Raw genomic sequence first — 20256 nt, 5'->3', positions numbered from 1 at the left:
GGGTGGTGTGTTAGGATAGGGAGTCCACCACCCCTCAGTTAGACAGAGAGCACTGTCGATACTGCAAGTCACACAGCGAGATTTATTTCCAGCTAGTTGGGGTCCGAGTATCTGCCCGATGCAGCGGGTTTCTGCAAGGACCCCTGCTGGCTGGAAATAAACCTCAATGTGTGATTTGCATTATCGAGAGCGCTCTCTGTCTAATTGAGGGTGGTGGACTCCGTATCCTAACATTTGGAGGTTCCACAAGATTTAAGACCCTCTCAGAGAGACAGACAACTCCCCCGATACCGAGGTTTAACTAAAGGAACCGCGGAAGGAGGATTGGCCACCTCCGTCTGGAGAACTTAAAGTTCTCGCCTGGAGGGACTGAAGGTCCCTATCTGGATCTGGTAGAGAATTCTCATCTGGGTGGGCGAAAGGGTTGCGGCCTTGGAGGCTCCATTTCTGGAAGTCGCGGGAGACGTCCCTGACGAAAGGGTGCCAGAACGACGTCCACAGTGGACGCCGTTTGGACGGCCAGGTAAGGCTCCGGAGTGTTGTGAGTGGGGACGGCGCCTGTGGATGTGCTGTGGCTGACCGGCCGGTGGGTGTTAGAAAGCTCGTTTCGATTTGTGTGTGTGCTGGCTTTGTGTCTCTTGTCTTTCCTGGCTTCTTTTTGTAATAATAATGGGACAGGCTCAGGTAACGCCTAAGACCCTGCTCCTGAACCACTTCCCTGAGATCCTCGCCAAGGCTCACCATCATGGCTCGGAAGTAAAAAAAAGGTAAGTTTGATACCCTCTGCTCTGAGAATGGCCTTCTTTTAAGGTGGGCTGGCCACCCCAGGAGACCTTTTCTCTGGTCGTTATAGAAAGTCCGAGATATGATCAACCGGCCCGGACTACAGGGCCACCTGGACCAGTATCCCTATATTTTAATGTGGCAGGCTTTGGTGGAAAGTCCTCCCTCCTGGCTGAAACAATTTGTCCCCCGAGAAGCCGGGGGATCTCCCCCCCCCACCTCTGGTGCTGGCCGTCTCTCGGGCCCCCAGCATCCGACTGCGCCCGATCTTACGGCCCACCCAAAACTCCCGGGGAGCCCATCCAAGAAAACCGTCTTACAGGAAGGTCGGACCTGTACCCCTTCCCGATAGACCTTGATTTAGAAGAAAGCCCCCCCTCCATACGCGCCTGTGGCGCCGCTCCAACCTGAGGCGGCCGCCCCTCCCGAGCCCCCTCACTCGTCCCTCTCCCTGCCAGCCCCCACCCCCCTAACCCAGGGACCAGCAAGGGGATTAAGGCCCTGCAGGCACAGGGAGGAGACCCCAGAAGAGGAACCGTCCTCCCCTTCCTCAGCCGGGGCGCCCATTCTCCCCGTAGGGGCCCTGGGAGGTACTGGCCCAAGTGGGGAGTGATCTTACCAGTATTGGCCTTTTTCAAGCAGCGACCTGTATAACTGGAAGGCTCAACCCCCCCCTTTTTCTGAAGACCCAAAGGGTCTAACTGACCTATTTGAGTCTGTTATGCACACACAGAGCCCCACCTGGGACGATTGTCAGCAGCTCCTTAAGACCTTGTTTACTACCGAAGAGCACGATCGAATCCTCACTGAGGCCAGAAAGAATGTCCCCCGGCGACAACCTTGCGCTTCCCTTTAAATAGACCGGATTGGGACTCTGGGAAGGGGAAGGTAGGGAGCGTCTCTGAGTTTACCGCCGGACTCTTATGGCAGGTCTCCGAACGCCGCCCCACCAATTCGGCTAGGTAAAGCTGTCGTGCAAGGGGAGAATGAAAGCCGGGCGGTGTTTTTAGAGCGCCTCTATGATGCTTATAGACCGTACACCCCTCTAGACCCCCTGGCAGAGGAAAATCAGTCAGCTGTGATTATGTCCTTTATAAACCCAGGCTGTCTCAGATATTAGGAAGAAATTATATAAGCAAGAAGGATTGGGGGAAATGACCATTCGGGATCTGATGAAAGTGGCAGAAGGGGTTTTCAACACTCGGGAGACCCCAGAGGAAAGAGAGGATAGAATTAGGAAGGAAAATCAGGAACCACAAGAAAAAATTCAACAGGAGGATAGAGAGCACCCGTGTAAGGAAAACCGGAAGAACCAGAAGGAAATAGCTAAAATATTACTGACAGGAGTCCAGGGTCAGGCCCGACCAAACTTTGGTCAGACAGGCCCTGCGGGCCCCCGACCTAAACTAGACAGAGAACAATGTGCCTACTGTAAGGAATACGGGCACTGGAAAAAGGAGTGCCCTAACCGGAAAGGACAGCAGGGACGGGCTGCCATGCTTGTTAAAGACGCCTGGGTCCTATTAGCTGGAAGGGACAGTGACTAGGGGGGACAGGACTCGGGCCCCCTCCCCGAGTCTTGGGTAACTGTGTATGTGGAGGGGAAACCAATGGGACTCATGGTGGACACAGGAGCCTAGTACTCAGTTTTAAACAAGCCTATGGAGCCCCTGTCTCAGAAAACCAGCCTGGTGCTGGGGGCAACTGGGTCCAAGGCTTATCAATGGACCCTAGACACCAGGTGAACTTGGGCTGCCACCAAGTGACCCACTCCTTTCTAGTTATCCCTGAATGCCCGACCCCCTTGCTGGGGCGTGATTTCCTAACCAAAGTCCAAGCCCGTATCCACTTTGAGCCAGATGGCATCAAAGTGATGGCCAGGGGCAGCCCCTTCATGTCTTGACCCTGTCCCTCGCAGATGAGTATCGCCTGTTTGCCCTGCAAGGTACCTCTCCCCCTACAGAGTGGCCCCAGGAAATGGATTATTGGCTTAGAACATACCCTCAGGCATGGGCAGAAATAGCGGGTATGGGTCTGGTGGCCCACCGGGCACCAGTAGTGGTCGAAGTCAAAGCCTCGGCCCAGCCTATCCGGGTCCGCCAATACCCCATGTCCGCTGAGGCGCGAAAGGGGATTTCCCCACACATTAACCACCTCTTAGAAATGGGGATAGTCAAATCCTGCCGCTATGCCTGGAACACCTCGCTCCTTCCCATTGAAAAACCAGGGGGGAGGGACGCCTGGGTGGCTCAGTTGGTTGAGCAGCTGCCTTCGGCTCAGGTCATGATCCCAGTGTCCTGGGATCGAGTCCCACATCGGGCTCCTTGCTTGGCGGGGAGCCTGCTTCTCCCTCTGCCTCTGCCTGCCATTCTGTCTGCCTGTGGTCGCTCGCTCTCCTCTCTCTCTGACAAATAAATAAAATCTTTAAAAAAAAAAAAAAAACCAGGGGGGAAAGACTACAGGCCAGTCCAGGACTTGAGGGAGGTAAATAAGAGAATAGAAGACATCCACCCCACGGTCCCCAACCCTTATACCTTGCTAAGTCACTTGCCCCCTTCACATGTTTGGTACACCACCCTAGACCTAAAGGATGCTTTCTTTAGCATAGCCCTGGCACCCAGCAGCCAACACATTTTTGCCTTTGAACGGCATGATGACAACACGGGAACTCCCAGACAGTTGACCTGGACTAGACTGCCACAAGGCCTCAAAAACTCTCCATTTCTGTTTAATGAAGCCTTAAATCAGGACTTGGACTCGTTTCGCCGGAGCCATGATTCAGTTGCGCTCCTGCAATACGTAGATGACTTGCTTCTGGCAGCCCCCACCAAGGCCGAGTGTCACTGGAGACCTCCTCCAGGAGCTGGGACAATTGGGCTATTGGGCCAGCACAAAGAAAGCCCAAATATGCAGGCAGACAGTCACCTACCTGGGGTATAAATTGAAGGAAGGGACCAGATGGTTAACAGAGGCCATGAAAGAGACTATTCTCAGGCTCCCAGTCCCAACCTCGCCCGAGAAGTCCGTGAGTTTCTAGGAACAGCGGGCTACTGCCAGCTATGGATTCCGGGGTATGCTGAGATAGCGAAGCCCCTGTATGAGGCAACCAAGGATAAGGCCCCCTGGGCCCCGGGGGCCAAAACAGCAAAAGGCCTTTGACGAACTCAAGACCGCCCTCTTAAAGGCACCAACCCTGCGTTGCCAGACCCCCTGAAGTCCTTCACCCTCTTAGTCGACGAGAGGAGGGGGATAGCGAAAGGGGTACTGACGAGAGGAGGGGGATAGCGAAAGGGGTTCTGATGCAGCGCCTGGGGCCATGGAAGCGTCCGGTTGCCTATTTACCCAAAAGACTAGACCCGGTCTAGCAGGATGGCCCCCATGTCTAAGGATCATCGCATCAGTAGCCCTAATGGTAGAGGACGCAAACTCACTTTCGGGCAGCATCTGAAGGTAGTAACTCCTCATGCGATCGAGGGGGTCCTAAAACACCCCCCTGGTAAGTGGATGACTAATACCCGTCTGACCCATTACCAAGGACTCTTGTTAGATGCACCCCGGATCATCTTTGCGGGACCAGCCGCCCTAAACCCAGCCACCCTGCTGCCGACCCCGGATCTAGAAGCCCCCCTACATGACTGCCAGAAATCATGACCGAAATCACCCAGGTGCGCCCCGACCTCCAGGACACCGCCCTCCCCAACAGTGAGCTGGAATGGGACACTGACGGGAGCAGCTGCATCATGGACGGGGTGCGAAGGGCGGGTGCGGCGGTGGTGGACCGAGGCGGGGATGTCGTTTGGAGTGCCTCGCTTCCCCCCCGCCCCCCCGGGGGCTGATTGCGCTGGCGGAGGCGCTAGAACGGGCTGAAGGGAGACCAGTGACTGTCTACACCGAGAGTCGCTACGCTTCGCCACTGTCCGTGTGCACGGCGCCATCTACGGGAGAGGGGCTTTGTTACAGCGGAAGGAAAAGAGCTACGCAACCTCCCAGAGGTACAGGGTTGCCGGCGGCGGGCCGTGCAAAAGCCCGGGGCAGTCGCGGTTGTTCACGTCCCTGGACCCCAGTCTGCCCGAACCTCGGAGGCCGAGGGAAACCGACGAGCGGATGAGGCCACCAAAAGGCGGCAATAGCTTTACCAATTCTGGCACCCGCCCTGCCCGCACCCGAGCTTCCGCGCCTACCCCCGCGACCTGACCTGACTCTGGGTGCACCCCAGAGGACCTACAGTGGATCCAGAACCACCACTGCCTAGAGCCTGATCAGCATGGGTGGCATCGGGACCCAGAGGGAGACTAATATTGCCGGGAAAACTGGGGACTGTGCCTCCTTTCCAGCCTGCACCCAGCCACCCATTTAGGAAAGATAAAGTTGCTGACAGCTCTCGAGTCCGCCTTAAGTTCCCCGAAAAGCCACCCAGATCCAGGAAATCGTGGACCAATGTGTTGGGTGCCAGGCTATGAAACCCAGTAGGAAGGGACCCCTACATACAGGTACGAGGGTACGGGGGAGGACACTGGGACGGAGCTGGGAGGTGGATTTTATTGAAGTAAAACCTGGGAGGTATGGATATAAGTACTTGCTGGTATTTGTTGATACTTTTTCAGGCTGGGTGGAGGCCTTCCCCACGAAACGAGAGACCGCCCAGGTTGTTGCTAAGGCATTACTAGAAGAAATCATACCCTGATAGGGGTCCCCGAAGTTCTAGGGTCTGATAACGGTCTGGCTTTCATCAGCAAAGTCCTACAAGGACTGGCCCAAGCGGTGGGGACCGATTGGGAAGTTACATTGTGAATATAGTTTCCTAGAGCTCTGGGCAGGTAGAAAGGATGAATCGACCTTAAAGAGACCTTATCTAAATTGACCATCGCCACTGGCGTGGACTGGGTGACCCTCCTACCCTATGCCATCTTCCGGGTTCAGAGCTCCCCTTATGTGCACGGATTAACTCCCTTCGAAATTCTCTATGGGAGACCACCCCCCATTATTGTCGGTGCCTTGCCAGACCAGACTCTAATGTGACCCCAAAATTATCTGGCCAGTTTGAAGGCCCTACGGGAGGTTCAGCGTGAAATCTGGCCCATGGTGCGCTCTTTGTATGAGACAGGGGATACACTGAATCCGGAACATGGCATTGTCCCAGGGGATTGGGTATGGGTAAGGAGACCACAGGTCCCGAACTTCAGAAGAAAGATGGAAAGGTCCTTATGTGGTTGTTCTGGTGACCCCCACTGCCTTAAAGGTTGACGGCATTGGGCCTTGGGTCCATCACTCCCACGTACGCCGAGCCACCCAGCCGGAGCAGAGACAAGCCAGGGAGTGACATAAAAGTAAACCGTCAGAGTGCGGTGCCAGATGAATGTAGCTATAGAAAATTACTGTGTGTTAAGAGTTTTGAAAATGCTATATAAACCCTTGGCTTTGAGTGCCCGGGGTCCTTGTAGAAACCCGCTGCGTCGGGCAGATACTCGGACCCCAGCGAGCTGGAAATAAACCTCGCTGTGTGACTTGCATTATCGAGAGTGTTCTCTGTCTAATTGAGGGTGTGGTCGACTCTGTATCCTAACAAGTGTGGGTGTCCAAGCCCCCCCCATCTCCTCGGCGTTCCTAACTGTTTTACCAACCAGGGCTGGAGGGAACGTGGTAAAAACCCGTGTAAAATCCTGTCTCCTGTGGTTCGGAGTAAAATCGCAGCCTCCCAAGAGTCCCTGCATCCCCCACAGACTCCCACGGGCCACTCAGCCTTCCCCATGTTCATGTCCAGCCAGCTTTTTTTGCAGCCCCTCCCTGCACTTTTTCCTCTCAGGCCTTTGCTGTGTCCTCGTGTGCGGCGCCTTCCCCTGGTTCTCTAACTGCGAGTCTGTTAAAAGTCTGTCAGCTCCCTTGGAGGCTCGCCTGGGGACCCTATTTCAAAAGGCACCTTGCGCCAGGACGCTGTCATTTACTAAACATGTCTTGGTAAACTGTCTGCGCTGGTTGTCTGCCGTGTGCCAGGCACTGGTGTGGGCCCCGAATTGAAATAGCATGGTCAGGGGACTTCTCACTGAGCAGGGAGGTGAGGGGGCAAGTGAGGAAGGGAGCCCTTGGACATCTGGGGAGAGGTGCCCCTGGCAGAGGGAATGGCTTATGCAAAGGCTCTGAGGTGGGACTGAGCTTTGTGTGTTTGAGGAGCATCTGGAGGGAGCCAGTGTGGTGGGACACGGTGAGGTGGAGAGGGAGGGGAGGTAATCCTGCAGAACAGCTGGGGACCCAGTCAAGTCGGACCGTGTCTGCCTGGTCTGTGTGGTGTTCTGAGAAGGGGCCCTGGCCCCCAGCAAATACTCAGTCTATGCTAGTTATCACTTAGATCCCCAGGCCCACTGCCCACCTGCCTCAGGCCAGCCTCCAAGGATCTTTAGGGAGCCTTGGTGTCTCCGAGTCACACAGATGGGACAGCCTGGGTATTCTGCCGACTTAACTGTCTTCATCCTAGGATTCAAGTCCCGGTTTCCCCGCTCACCGGCTGAGTAACCTCAGCAAACTAATTAAGGTCTCCCAAACTCAACTGCCAGATTTGCAAAATGATATCAACTGCACAGAAATTACTATAAACCTAGCCAACTCCTTGCTCTTCTAGGAGATCTCCCTTGAGCTCACAGATAAGCTAAATTGCCTCATGTGGGTACAGTATAAGGCGATAGTGAATTGGCTGCCCAACCGAACTCCGAAGAGTAGAGACTGACCAGCCTTATTTGTCTCCCTGGGCTCCAGTAAAGGTCCTGAAAAAACCGCTGAAGACAGATGCCCCTTTCGGTGATCGCCTGGATATTTTTGTACATGCATGAAATCCACTGGATCTGAAGGCTGCTGCTGATCAATTGTTAATTGTTTTCATGTGCCGATAGTTCTTAACGATTTCTCTTCTCTCCTATAAAATAAACACTGGCTTTTTCCATATTCAGGGAGCTCCCCCCAAAGCTCATACTTTGAGTGGTTGCTTCTTTACTCTCACATGCTTCCTTTTCTCATCTGCTTGAAAGTTCAAGGCAGTTGTCAGATTATTCCCTGGGGAGGAAAGGATCAAATGGACTTCCTAGTCAGGGAATTCTTTTAGCCTTTCTTCTTGATTCTGTTGGGATTGTGGGTTTGGAAGGGGAGAATGAAAGGACAGGAGACTGATATTTGGGAATGCTGAGAGCAGTATGGGAAGTGCATCCTTATAAGACAGAGGGAGTCCTGGATGGGAGCTGTGCTGCCCAGCGTGACAGCTCCAGGCCACTGGGGCCTACAAGGGGCTATGGGGCACTTGGAGTGCAGCTGGTCCAAAGGGAGACACACCCTAAGTACAAAATGCCGTCTGGATTTCAAAAACCTGGAACAAGGAAAAAAAAAAAAAAAAGCATCACTAATCATTCTTATGGTGATTACATAAGTACATGGTACTATTTTGTGAATAGTTATAGTCATAATATTTAATGAATATATTGACTTAAATAAAATATTAGGGTTAAAGTCACCTTGTTTTTCCTTGTTTAATTCTTCTAATGTGGCTAGGAGAACATTTTAAGTTACATATGTTGCTCACATTCTATTTCTATTTCTAGTGGGCAGCACTGTTTTATTAGAGGGAGTGGAAGAGGACTGGGCCATCCGCTGTGCCTCCGGCCCCTTTGTAGCTGTGACCTGGAGGCCACATATCTCCTTGTCTCCCGGTGTCGTGATCTCGATTGATGACTTTGGTGCCAGGAGCTCAGCGCTGAAGACTGGAACAGAGTGTCATATGGGATGGACATATATGCAGGGCACACACACAGCCGTCTGCATCCCTATCCCCTCTCTGTGTATACGTCTCAGGTTGTGGATAAACAGATCCCATAGTCTTGCATCTCAGAAAATATTTTAGTGGATTTGAAGGACATAATCTTGGTGTACCAGATGTCCTTGCTCACTCGGGCAAAAATGCTGAACACCTACCTTTCTTCTAATGCCATTAACAAGAGGCTCAAAATGGGTACACTACAAAACGATCGGGCTTCAGGAATGCATTTTACACAATTGTCGAATGGCCAGTGAGAAACGGGAAAAATCACATGTTCTTACAATTTTATCCCATGGTTTGTGTATTGACTCTGAAGGGGTATGTGCCTGGGGAGATCAGAACTGCCTGAACCAAGGGTCAAGTGCAGCATGACCTGTCCTGGGACCCAGTGAGTGGGAAGTACACATCATCCCCCATGTGGGGTTCTTGATGAAAACGTTTAACTTAAGTTTAAATCGATTGAAAATTATACAGCGAGAAGTTCTGTAGGACAACCACCTTGGACATCTGTCCAAGGTCAGTGTCATGAAGAATGGAGAAGCTCTGATGTACTAGTTGCCTATCACTGTGGTGACAAACTACCACGAACAATACAGATTTGCTACCTCACGGTTCTGGAGATCAGGAGTCCCAGTTCTGGGAAAGTCAAGGTGCCCTCCGTGCTGTGTTCTGTGTTCCTTCTGGGGGCTCTTAGAATCCACTCCTTACCGTTTCTAGCTTCTCAAGGTTGCCTTAAATACTTAAATACACACGCAGTCCTCTGCTTCCACGGTCACAACTCCTCTGACCTTCCTGCCTCCCTCTTACCAGGATCCTTGGGATGCCATTAGTTAATCTAGGAAAATCCCCTTAAGTAAACCATGTCTGTGAAGCCCCTCCAGCCACATAAGGTAACATACTGCCAGGTTCTGTGGATTAATGGACATCTTTGGGGGCCATTACTCTGTCCACCACACCGGAGGACCATTCTTGAATGGGAGAGAGCAAAGAGACCAAAGGTAATTCACAAAACCTGAATGGACTCCAGATCACGGCTGGGAGAAAACATTGTGTGGGCCTCTGGGGGGATTTAAGAACAGAGTGAAATTTGGATGCCACTGTGGAAGAAATGTTGATTTCTAGCAGTGGTCCTGGCAGACGGTTAGAAAGTGCTCTTTCGGGGAGATGAGGGCTGACATACGTTTTAAGTTTCATAATAATCTGCCACCAAGGTTTGGATGGTTTGGCAGAGCGGAAGTGTGGACATGTGGATGAGGGGGGAGGACAAAGTGGGTGCAGAAAGACTAGTCAATCTAAGGGTTTATTGTATGGCTCTTCATCAAAGATTTGAAATCCTTTAATAAACCTAATAACAAGTGGATAATTGGGGCTTCATTTCCATGGCCCCTTCCTGTGTCCTTAATGTCCCAATGAGAAGCCCCTGAGATAGCAGACATTTCATTTTGCATGAACATACATCAAACCAGACTTGATCTATCCCCAATCACTTCCTAAAGTGCACCCTCTCCATGACTACGCGGGTTTACGATGTTCTCGTTAGGTCCCAGCCCAACTTTGCCTTCTTCATGGAATTTCTTTATGGTATTTAGTCTCGTGGCAATGAGAAGTGCATCTCAGGCTCTTCCTGGAGGTCTTTTCGTCTCCACCCAACCACCACTGCTTGTTGGGAGATGTTTTGACCGTGTCCCTGGCCAGGTAGGAGTTACAAAGGGGAACAAAGCCTGTCTGGCTGACAGCAGCCTCTGCAGGGAGATGACGACTCGCACCCTGGTGGCCTTTCCTGGTCCACCACAAATCTGTGTCCTTTGGCTTTTGATTTGCCATTTGTTCTCCTGGATCAACGGACCTCCCCACCTGCTCCCCCCCCCCCCCCGCACCTCCTCTGTCTGTGGGGCGAATGTTCATTTCCTGTAATTTGTCCTCAGACCTTTGCTTTGTCTTTCAGGTTCACATGGGTATGGCCCCAGGGGAACTCAGAATTCCCAAAGGCTGAAGAGCATCTCGGAGAACTGAGCTAGAGAGGAGCCAGCTGTGGAAAGCAGGCAGAGGAGCCAGAGGGACGTGAGGGGTTCCCAGAGAGGGGAGGGAGGGGCCAGGTGACCTCAGTGGACTATTAGGGGAAGGTGAGCGTTATTCCTCCCTCTGCCCCGGCGACCATGGAGCAGGCCTGGGGACTGGCCTACGACCTACTGGCTCCTGGGGCCAGATGCCCTCCCCAAGGGCCCAGCTCCACCACACACCAGCTCTGTGGTTCACCCAGTTCCTTACCTTCTCTGAGCATCAGTCTCCTCCTCTGTGAAGCGCAGGGTGGTGTGAGAGCTAAGGAAATGGATAATACAGATAAAGTGCCTAAGACAAGACTTGGCATAGCATGAGCGCTCCATTGGAGAGAGCCGCCATCGTCCATCATCCTCACAGGGAATTTTTATAGTCGCCTTCGGTCACCACCAGAGCATCCTACTGTGATCCTAATTGACACCTTAGGTTTTTGTAGGGAAAGGAAACTGAGGGCGGTCTCCTAATAACCCAGGTAGGGCTCGATTTCAATCCCGGGTCTTCCTGCGTGGAGACTAGAACCCTTCCTGTTCTGCAGGTCACAGCACACACACCAGCACCTTCCCAGTCTGCCCAGGTTTTTCTGGCCTTTTTTTTTTTGCTTCATCTTAAAAAAACAAAAACAAAAACAAAAACACTGAATTCAACTGAATAAAATTTGAAGATCTTATTGGCTTTGTTCAATGAATCCTGAATGGGGCAGCATCCAAACTAGCAGAAAGGTGCCCTGAGGAGCTGCACAACGTCAAAGACTTGCAGGCAGAGGGGAGCAGGAAGGAGGACATCACCCGAGGTAACCAAGCTCGTTGGTTAATGAACTTCTCTCCTTTGGGCACTGGCAGGGCTCTCTCAGGAAGATTATCTAACCAGCGCAGATTTGCAACTCTCTTTCTGGGGGGTGCACTATAAGTTTTTACTAATTACTAACCCAGTGATTTGTTGATTTAACTTTCTTTTTTAATGGACTTTTCACGCTGGCTTTGGTCAGTTTGGCCAGGATCCCTTCTCCGGGTTCTGGAATGAGTCCGGGGGGTCCCTGGGGCTCTCCATCCTGTCACGAAAAACCATAAAGGAGGAAAAATAATTTTCCCTCTTCCCTTTATGGTGAGTGCTTGGCTGAGACCCCTTTTTCTCTATGGCGCCTCATAAATGGAAAAGCTCACCTGTGGCTCCACTCTGGCCACTACAATGCAAGATTATCTCTGAGATGGTTAACCTGCTTGTTTTCAACCTTAAAATTTTACTCACCTGAGGCCTCTCACACTGGCTCCACTCCCGCTTAAATCAGATCCAGTTCGCTTTTTAAGTCAGACCCGGCGCAATCCCTATCCAGTTCCGGTTCCAGAACCCTCTGGAACAAGAAGCTCACCAAGTCTGCAGGCTTCTAACCCCGTGAGGTTCCCCCCCACCCCGGGGTGGGGGGCAGGACCCCAGGACCTGAGAGGGTCGCGCCCATCACCTCCAGGATCGCGGAGCAGCGCGCCCCAGGGGCCCAGCAGGTACCGTGCCTGGTTGCTCTTGCTCCGGGGGGAGGTCAGGGGTCGCCTTTGGTTCCTTCTCCAACACCAGAACTCTTGAGAGACAAACTGAGGCACATTACGAATTTTGAGTTTATTTGCGCAAAAATCGGTTCAAATCGGGCAGCGTCCGACTCAGCAGACAGGCAGGTGTTCCGAGGAGGGGCTGTGAGCCACGGAAGGTGTCGGCAGGCGGACGGCAGTGGGAGCAGGGACTTTACTAGACCAAGAAGCTGGTTGGTTGTCGCAGTTACTTGGGACTTTAGGGAAGAGCAGGGGCTGGTGCGGCAGACGAGTCGCCCACCGGGTGACTGACTCACCGGTTCCCGATTGCGTTTCTGAGCGAGCCGACGTGTGGGCGAGTCTCAGTTGTGTGACATGGGGCTCGGCGTCCCCCCTGGCATTCGGGGCCGTTGTCCTGTTTTTCGCAAAGGGTCCGGGCGTTCTGCTTGCTAAAAAGAGAGGGTGCAGGGGACCTCCGGGCACTTGACGGGCCATTGTCTTTGCGTGTGGTCTGGCTTAAAATACTGCTTTCATTTACAAACATGCTCAAATCAAGCCATGTAGCTCTTCTTGCTGAAAGTCAAAGCCTCAGGGAGTCCGGTGTGTGCACGCGTGTGCCCATGTCCCTACACCCTATACAGGTACATTAATTGTCCATGGCTACACAGCTGACCCTAGAAAGGGTGATGATTCTTCTCAGCAGGCCTGGCTGGGCCTGACCTATGAGGGGGTGGGGAGGGTGGAGGGGGAAGACCCTTAGAAGGGACTGGATGCTTCCAGGCCAAGGAGACTCAAAGCATGGGACCGATTGGACCCACGGGATCTTCTCCCTTGCTGCCTGTGAAGCTAGGGAGGCCACATGGCAAGGAATGAGGCTGCTTCTGTGGGGCCAGGATGGCTTCCAGCTGACCCCCGGCAAGGACGCTTTTCAGGTCCATTTGCATGCTCACATTTTCCATCAGGTGGGGAGCGCCTCTTACGAAGGGCCGGCTAGTATATAGCTCAGGTTTTCCAGCCACATACAGTCTGCCGGGGTCACATGTCCTCTTTTTATAGTTTAAAACTTAAAAAATGGTTGGATTAAGGACTGAACCAAAACAGGTGTGAACTGGCTGGCCAGCTGCTGGTCCGGAGAGTCAACAAAACAATCAGGGGACGCCTGACCTGCCGTGTTGGCCAGTTTCCGTCGTGTGAATACACCTGCTGTGATGGGTTTCACGCCGTCCACGTGAGGTTTCTTCACTGTCAGGAAAACCTAGGCACTAGCGTGTGTCATTATATAATATTCACATGCATGAACCATGGGAGTAAGAAACCAACTGTAAGAACATAAACGATAGTAAAATATAGTTACTTGGAAGTGTTGAATTTTGAGTGTCTGTTGCCCTGTTTTCGTATAAATTGTTAGGAGTTTCTGTAATTGAATTTTTTTTTTAAGATTTTATTTATTTATTTGACAGATAGCGATCACAACTAGGCAGAGAGGCAGGCAGAGAGAGAGGAGGAAGCAGGCTCCCCGCTGAGCAGAGAGCCCGATGCGGGGCTCGATCCCAGGACCCTGAGATCATGACCTGAGCCGAAGGCAGAGGCTTTAACCCACTGAGCCACCCAGGCACCCCTGTAATTGAATTTTTAATAAAGGCTGTTTCACAGCCCGCTCATGGGATTGCTGGAAAGTTGAGAGCTGGCTCTGGGGCTGGTAGCTGCCCCCTCAAGCACGACGTGGCTCATGCCCTTCAGACAGGAGGGTACGTGCTCTGTGCCTTAGGATTCCCTCCCGTCCGCTGACTCGGGCCACCTCCACCCTTCAGACAAGGGGGACGGGGGAGAACAATAAGAAAGGAGGGGCCCGAGTCCCTGGCCCTTAGAGCTGCCACCCCGGGTGTCCCCTCTTAGGATCCTAGTGTGAGGCAGAGGGGAAATCAGCTGCTACCTTGCTCAAGCTCCCCCTGTTGGGGGTTTTGGTACAACCCTTGGCTCAGTGTTCTGATGCAGTTGGGAATTCCCTTGATGGAGTGAGGAAACCAGTCCTGAGAGAGGTGCCTTCCTAGCAACACAGGGCTGGAAGTCCCATACTTAGCATTTTCTGCCACAGGTGCACTGTGATCTCGGGGACATCCTGTTGCAAGTCCAGTGGCTCCGTCCTTCATCAGTACGGGCACCAGCTTGGCTCAGACTCGCTAAGAGGCACCAGACTGTGCTTGCCTGGCTGGTGGGCTCGTGTCCGGCTGTGGTTTCCTGGGATGTACACCTGTCCTTTGGGGAAGGCCAACCATGAAGCCCGAGAGGAAGGCCTCCCTGGGCGTCGGGGAGGGGACTGAGGTGGCAGCAGGGCCTTCTTGTGCCTGAAACTGCGTTGAACACAGACAAGCTCACTGCTGGGCTACCTGCTATGGGGCTCAGAGAAATACAGAGGGAAAGTCACGTATCCCACACGTGTCCTCCTGCTAATATGGTCAGGACCACTTTGACGATGATGATGATGTTCGTGTGGGAGCACGTGTGCACCAGGACCCGGTTCACTCCTAACTCAGACTGACCTGTAGACTCACCTTGTCATCGTTTTCCAATTGAGATTCTCTAAGTTCTCGTAACACACACACACGTATTAATTAAAATATTGATGTTCAAGTGATGTAGTTCAACAGTTAAGCCCTGAGGCAGCTCATCTAGCTTGGCTTTTCCGTGAACGATGCTCTTTCGTTGTCCTGTGTGTGGGAATGTATTTCTATGTCAAAGACGATAGTGATTTTTCTTCCTCAAAATAATGACTTTCAGAAGTTAGAAGGTCTCCAGTTCTCCGTATGTTGTCTCAGTCCCGGCCGGCCTGACTTCAGTCCTTACTCTGGGGGGAGATGGACTTAACTCTCACGGTTGCTTCTCTGTACCATCACCAGCTGAGGACAAGTGGTTTGGGGGCTGCCGTTATTAAATATTTTGATCTCAGTCTGCCCGCTCTGTCGGGAGGACAGTGGCTGGATATTCCAGTAGCAGGAACTCCGGGGACTGCCGCTTTCTAGTTCCCGTCCTGCAGAGTTGCTTATTTCCTTCGGGATGTTTTACTCTGTGCACCTGCACTCCTCAGGATCGTCCCGTGTGAAGCATGGAAGGGTCACATGTTACTTGGTCTCCTTGTGTCTTGGGCTTTGGACCCCTTGTTGACGGAGAGAGTCCCTGTCTTGCTGCCCCCTCTGCACTGCGGCCACTGCGCCATCCCCTGCTGGCAGCATGGTCTGTCCTACCGTCCCCCCAGTGAGTGTGCTGGCCTCTGGAAGGACTCCAGTGTCCCCCTGGATGTGGGACCCAGAAGCTGCAGCAGGTGGCTGGGATGTGATAGACCCACCAAGGCTCGGTTTCCTCCGGCCACCTCTGGGTGAGGATGATGGGGCCCCATGTGGTGCGACAGAGTGAGAGGGATGGTGTCACCCGTCTGTGTTCACCATGCTCCGATGACAGGAGCCACCAGTATGAGCTCCTAGGAGGGGAATCTTGACCAGTGACCAATGGGAGATGAGAAGGGGCTGGAGACCCATGCCACCTCTGTCCCGATGCGGTGGTCTGATGTAGGGAGTGGCTGCACGGGGGCCGGCGACGTCCTGTGTGGCTGAGTGACCAGTGCTTTCTCTTGGTGATGCAGCAGGCTCCTGAGGAATTCACGGCTTCGTCCTTGCTTCCAGACATCCCCGCTTCTCTTTCTCTTCCCCTCACAGGCTTCTCTGTGTCACCGCATCTCCTCTTAAAATATTAGCATGTACCTTTTTTTTTTTAAGCCTTGATTTGTAAAGCAAAGACAACCCCATGATCAGGAAATAATTCCCGAGTTTTCCATGTGAATGTGGCATAAACTGAAAATAAGCTTTTAATCCTTAAATAATACTTCCATTCATAGCGATTGGATTTTCTGATAGGTTGGAATCCGCATAGAGAAGTAGAAATGAAAATGCAAGCAGAAATTAAAAGATAATCGAATAAAATGCATCACATGTATTCTATAACCCGTCACAGGACTCCGGTTGCCCCATAGGGGCATTTGCTACATTGGATTATGAGGGCAGCGTGTCTGCTGAGAGACAGGACTCATGATTGTACAGACCCAAGTTCCCGGAAAGAATCCGGCCCTGAAGCCGGGAGCAGCCGAGTTTGTGCTTCCGCTTCCGGGACAGTCACAGGGAGATCTCCGGCGCCAGCCAAGCAGGACCCTGGCTTCTCGCCCCCGTGGAGCCAAGGGCAGGCCCCCTGGAGGGGAGAGGCAGGAGCTGCTGCTTCCCAGTCTGCGGGAGGGAGCCAACCACTAGCCTCCGCCCTTGGTGGAGAGCCCGGAGCAGACGGGGAGAAGCAAAGCTTCAGGTGCCAAGGCCCCCAGAGGACCCGGAGCCGTGGCTGGAGACTGTGGGCCGGGGAGCTGGGGCTGGTGGCCGGGAGCCGCTGCTTGGCGCAGGGGGGAGTCTCTGGCCTGTGGGTCGGAAGTTGGAAGTGAGGGCGAAAATGAGGAAAACCGGTCAATGGTATGTCCAGTCCCGGGTGTTTGGTGACCGTTGAAGGAGCTGCTCTTTGGCTTCCCGGCTTGGTTGTGGGGGAGTCGCGGGCAGGGAGGGTGGGCTTCCTGGAGCCGGTCCCTGCTGCTGGGTCCCCCTCCCGCCCCCCGGGGGCTCTGGCTGCGCTCCGTGCGCACGTTCTGTGGCTCAGCCCCAATCACCGCAGACAGCGGAGGAAGGAACGGTGTGTCGGGGTGCTGTGCGAGTGCACGGATTCTAAGTGTCACCTGGGGCTGTCACCTGGTCTTAACTCTTGTTTCTCTGGAGAGCGATGTCCTAGATACTTGCGAACATGGGTTTTAGGAAAGGGTCCTCTTGATACGATATTAAATAAAAGGGAAGCGCTGGGCACGGTGGGAGAGGCCGGGTAAAACGATGAGCAGGTCGCCAGGTTCGTCCATCTGGTGGGGTCTCACTGCCCCGTGGGTGACGAGAGGAAGGACACACTCATGCTGAGGAAGGACACGTGGGAGACGCGGGGTCGTGTGTTCTGACAGGCGCTTGCTCTGCCTTCGAGATACCGAAGAACTGCAGACACGGCTCTGTTCTCTGTCTCAGCCTCGGAAAGGTTCTGTTCCCGGTGCCGGTCTGTAGGGCTCCGAAGGTTAGGGGTCGGGGCACCAGTGTCACCCCTCCCGGGTTTGGTGTGACAGAAGGGCAGCGAACGGTATTCAAGTTTTCAGTCCAACGGGTGACCCACTAAATGTGTACAAACGTGACTGTTGCCCTCCATGAGTTTGCAATTCCGTTACTTTGAAAAAGGAAGAGCATTTGAATACCAATGTTAAGAAGATAAATCGAGGTCAGGAGAGACATTTAGAAAGAGACTCTACACTGCAAATAAAACCAGCCATAACCTTAGCTCTCTTGTTTGCCATTGCAGATGGAACTAGAGCGTTAATCTAAGCGCCATAAAGGAATCTGCTCTCTCAGATTCCAGAGTCCTCACAGAGCGATGTATAGGACATAGACCAAGAGACCCTAGAATCCAGGGCCAGATGGCCTCATGAGGAATGTGGTTTTCATTAGTAAATAAACTTTCTTTTCTCTACGTGATGGTGCACTAGCTTCCTCGGCGCTGTAACAGACCACCCCGGACGGGGTGGCTCGAAGCATCAGAAAGGTGTTCACTCCTCATTCTGGAGGCTACGGGTCTGAAATCGAGGTGTTGGTGGGGTTAGGTCTTCTGGGGGCTCTGAGGGAGAAACTGCCTCGTGCTTCCCTCCCTGCTTCCGGTGGTTGTAGCAAGTCCCTGATGGGTCTTGGTTTGTGGACGCCTCCCTCCTGTCTCGTCTGCCTTCATCTTGCCTTCTTCCTGGTGCTTCTATGAGTCATTCTGTGCCTCTGTTGAGGACATTCTCAGTGAATTTAGAACCTGTCCTAATCCAGTATGATCTTAGTTCAGTTCTTTTTTTTTTTAAAGATTTTATTTATTTATTTGATAGAGCGATCACAAGGAGGCAGAGAGGCAGGCAGAGAGAGAGAGGGAAGCAGGCTCCCCACTGAGCAGAGAGCCTGATGCGGGTGCGATCCCATGACTCTGAGATCATGACCTGAGCTGGAGGCAGAGGCCCAACCCAATGAGCCACCGAAGTGCCCTGATCTTGTTTCCATTCTTAACTAATTAACTCTGCAAAGACCCTATGTTTAAATAAAGTCACATTGAGATGTTCTGAAAAGGCATGAATTTGGGGGCACACTGTTGAACCCACTACAGATGGATCCTCTAATTATCTTAGAAAAAGAGTGAACAAGGAAGGCACAGCAAGGTTTATAGTTTGAAATCTGGTACGTGGCCTAATAGGAAATGGGACCTTAATCAAACTTGCAGGATGCTATATCTAGATTTATTCATCTGTAAAATATAATATAGATCTATCAAAAAGTGTGGTTATGAGCTTGGAGTGAAATACTAATTAGAAAAGTTGGTGGCTTGGTTTTATTGTTTCTTCTCACTAGCTCAATAGCTCCCACTTGAAAATTGGTTTCTGACTTTAGAGCATTAGATTTTTAAAAACTTAAGGCTATCTTTAAGTCTATAGGGATTATGTAAGCATCGGTGGGGATCACTGGAGCAGATGATTTATTTTTATTAGAAATACAGTAAAGAAATAAGTATCAGGAAGTTTCTCAATTCATCAAAAACCTTGGTGATTTTAAGTCCACATTCAAAGGCTTATTTAGACACAGTGAAGTAGTCTCATCCTCAGAGATAATAAAACATATGTACATTCTAGATGTCCAATTTCAACAATTCTAAGGCATAATAGTCTATTTTAAGATGATTTGGAGCTTATTATTATCCCAAACAAAAATGTCGGGAAGACATCAGAATGGCCAAAATAGAATCAAACACACCTGGGGAAAAGGTTTCTGTAAAGTAAGGCAAACGGAAATGTTAATTCCCCAAATGATTGCTTCTTTCTTTATCTTATGTTACCTAACTTGTGAGAGAGGGAACAGGAACGGGGGCGAGGGGGACAGAGGGAGAAGCAGACTCCCCACTGAGCGGGGAGGAGGTGGGATAGAACCCAGTCCTCCATCCCAGGACCCTGGGATCATGACCAGAGCAAAGGCAGACGCTTAACCAACTGAGCCACCCAGGTGACCTGCTTCTTCCTTTTTTTTTTTTAAATGTAAATTTATGTATACACATGTATTATCGCTGTATAATGGCTGTGTGTGTGCACAGGCAAAGGGTCGTCACAAACAGGTCACAGAAGACAAGGGCAGGAAGCGTTTTGTGCTACACATAAGGAAGGAGATGGGAAGGCAAAAGGACAAGAAAATCGAGACCACTTGACCTGGTCGACCACTCCTGCTGTGTAGCTCTGTGACTTTGTGCGTGATTGCTGCCAGCCTTTTCCATATGGCTTAAGAAAAATGAGAACATCTCCATTTCTGCAGTGCAGTTGGGATAGATCAGTTAGCTGGCAGTTTCATGCTCTTATTTTATTAAAAGAGACACACGCTTAATGCTCTTTGCATTTCAGTTTCTGGAAATGGCTTTATTTCAGACGGTGGCTCTCTTCTATCCTAGACTCAATGATGGCATGTGATTGCCCTGAGTGCCCACCAAGGTGAATGTGATGTGTCCCATCCTGGGGATGGATGGCTGTGGCTTCGTTTCCTAAAATGGGATTCAGATTGGCAGATCATTTGGGTGAACAATAACACAGAAACTTGTTAAAACTTAATTAAAATGTTTGCTCAGGAAAAGCAAAAATGCAGAGTGAAATTTTATAAAGGATTATGTTGCAGAAGATTGTGATTGATTATGTTAATTTATTTATTCAGGAGTATTTCTAAATGCCCTCCATGTTCTGGGTACCACCCAATGCTTGTATAAGTGGACACTTAAAAAAAAACAAAAAAGCTACTGCTCCAGGAACTCAAAATTTACTCTGGGAGGGAGTCAATAACCAAGTGAACAAGTAAAAATTTAAATTTTATATTATAATACAGTGATATTTGAGTGCTGTGATAGAGAATAATTATTTGGGCTCCTATTCAAAAATATCATTAAGGAAAATCCCTCAAAGGACTCTTATTTAAACCAAGACTCAGT

General features: G+C 51.5%; 1 long non-coding RNA gene across 1 annotated transcript; it reads left to right on the top strand.

Moving 5' to 3' along the window:
* The first annotated feature begins 3225 nt into the window (after nt 1–3225).
* LOC125089867 (uncharacterized) lies at nt 3226–14259 on the top strand. Its single transcript, XR_007124086.1, has 3 exons — nt 3226–5273; nt 6023–6099; nt 14249–14259. It is a non-coding gene; the product is annotated as an uncharacterized LOC125089867 (long non-coding RNA).
* Nucleotides 14260–20256: the final 5997 nt, after the last annotated feature.

The sequence above is a fragment of the Lutra lutra genome, chromosome 17 (genome assembly GCF_902655055.1).
Source record: "Lutra lutra chromosome 17, mLutLut1.2, whole genome shotgun sequence".
NCBI lineage: Eukaryota > Metazoa > Chordata > Mammalia > Carnivora > Mustelidae > Lutra > Lutra lutra.
The sequence above is the reverse complement of the archived record's forward strand: the minus strand, read 5'-3'. Positions and strand labels throughout refer to the sequence as shown.